General features: G+C 34.9%; 1 non-coding gene across 1 annotated transcript; it reads left to right on the top strand.

Annotated features, from left to right (window-relative positions):
- Window positions 1-1039: 1039 nt before the first annotated feature.
- On the top strand, window positions 1040-1205 carry LOC120592515 (U1 spliceosomal RNA). The gene has a single exon (XR_005650127.1). It is a non-coding gene; the product is annotated as a U1 spliceosomal RNA (small nuclear RNA).
- The last annotated feature ends 1282 nt before the right edge of the window (window positions 1206-2487 follow it).

Raw genomic sequence — 2487 nt, 5'->3', positions numbered from 1 at the left:
GCTGTATATCTTCTTTGGTGAGATGTCTGTTAAAGTTTTTGACCCTTTTCTTTCTTTATTTTTTTCTTATTGTTGAGTTTTAAGAGTTCTCTAGATGTAACTTTTGCAAATATTTTCCCCAGTTCGAGGCTTGTCTTCTCATTCTTTTCACATTGTCTTTCTCAGAGCAGAAGTTTTTAATTTTAATGAAGTCCAACATATCATTCTTTCTTTCATGGATCGTGCCTTTGCTGTTATAGCTAAAAAGTCATCACCATACCCAAGGTCCTCTGAGTTTTTGCTTATGTTATCTTCCAATTTTATAGCTTTGCATTTTACATTAAATCTATGATCCATTTTGGGTAAATTTTTGTCAAGGGTATATGGTCTGTGTCTAAATTCACTTTTTTTGCATGTGAATTTCCACTTGTTCCAGCACCATTTGTTGAAGGGACAATCTTTGCTCCAATGCATTTCCTTTGCTCCCTTGTCAAAGATCAGTCGACTATATTTATGGAGATCTATTTCTGGGTTCTCTATTCGGTTCCATTAATCTATTTGTTTATTCATTTGCCAATAACACACTGTCTTGATTACTGTAACTTTATACTAAGTCTTGAAGTAGGGTGGTGTTAGTCCTTCAATTTTGTTTCTTTTCCTACAATATTGCATTGGCTATTCTGGGTCTTTTGCCTCTCCATCTAAGCATTAAAATCACTTTGTCTATATCCATAAAATAACTCACTGACGTTTGGATTGGGATTGTGTTGAACCTATATTTCAAGTTGGAAGAACTGACATCTTGACAATATTGAGTCTTCCTATTTATGGACATGGACTATCTATTCATTTATTTAGTTCTTTGATTTTCCTCATATAGATACTGTACATATTTTGTTATCTTCACACAAAAAAGCTGCATATGAGAGCTTATGGTGACTTTTTCATAATTGCCAAAATCTGGAAGCAAATCTCATGACCTTCAATGGGAGAATGGATAAATAATCTGTAATATATCCAGCAGTGAAATACTGTTCAGCAATGAAAGATAATCTAATAAATATTTAACTGACAAGAGAGAGAACGTGATCACAAAGTTGATTTTCCTAGGGCCTCGCTCATTGCACTCTGGATGTGCTAACCCCTGTGATTTTCCCACATGTGAGAAACTTGACTGCAGAATTTGTGCTGGTGGGTTAAAAAACAAAAAACAAAAAAAGTCCCAAACACATAAAATATGAATGAATCACAAATACATTATACTAATTATAGGAAACCAGGTTCAAAAGGCCACACAATTCATTATTACATTTAGATGACATTTTGGAAAAGACACAATTATAAAGACAGTAAACAGATCATTGGTTGCCAGGGGCTGGAGATGAGGGTTAGAATTAATTACAAAGAGGCACGAAGTGATTGAGTGATGGAACTGATCTATATCAAAATTGTGATAGTTACATGACTGTATACACTTGTCAAAACTTACAGAACTGTACTCTGAAAAGGATGAATTTTTCTGTGTGTAGGTTATATTTTAATAAAACTGATCAAATAAAAGAATATATTTTTAATCACAAGGCAAATGCTAAAGGTCACTTTGTTGTCTCTTCGACTTTGATCAAAGGTCAGTTTTTGTCCTGAAAATAAGAGCACAGAATGTTTTCTTTCTAAAGCTGAGGTTTGCTTCAATTCTACCTGCCACTACATTCCGGATCCCCTCTTTACCATAAAATGACCCATTTCTCCAATCCTGCTGTCCAGGCTGTTACATGGCATGACTATCCTGCCTAAATTGCTGATCTAAATTCCTGGAGCCCTGGCAGCTGAACTTTTATCTTGATTTCTATCCCTTTGCCTAGTATTAGCTTGGGATTCCTCTGAGTTATTTGAGCTGTTAAGTACTTAATGAATGAATTAATGAATGCTTAATAAATAAACATCTTTCTTTGCAATTGAATTTTGATTTACATCAACAGATGCATTTACTATATGAAACGGGCACTGTGCTAAGTATTAAGTGTATAATAACAAACAAGTGGGCTATTGTTACTGGATGTATCTCCTGCCTTCACAGAACTTAAGAGGCTTATGGTAGACAGCATACCTTGAATTGCAATCTAATATGATAAACTCTGGATTGCTATATGAGAACACGGAAGGGATACACAACATAGGTTTAGTGGAACCAGTCAAGCCATTTCAAAGCGATTTCTAAGTTGAGTTAAGGAGGCTGACTACGAATCACCCAAGGAAGTGAGAATAGGGAAGGGGAAAAATGTTCCAGACAGAAAGAGCACAGTCTGAAAGTCCAAAATTGAACGACAACAAGGGGGTTCAGTCACATGAAAGGAATTACTTATTATAGAAACATATACAGTAAGGTGGTTGTTGAGGGATTAAATTGGAAATACAGACAGGGATCAAGTCATGTAAAGCCTAATATATTATATTAAAGGTGCTTTTGTCCTTCCCATTTTTGCACAGATATAATTATAATATCTTACA

The sequence above is a fragment of the Pteropus medius genome, unplaced genomic scaffold (genome assembly GCF_902729225.1).
Source record: "Pteropus medius unplaced genomic scaffold, Ma_sr-lr_union100, whole genome shotgun sequence".
Classification (NCBI taxonomy): Eukaryota; Metazoa; Chordata; class Mammalia; order Chiroptera; family Pteropodidae; genus Pteropus; species Pteropus medius.
This window is presented reverse-complemented; position numbering and strand designations above follow the sequence as displayed.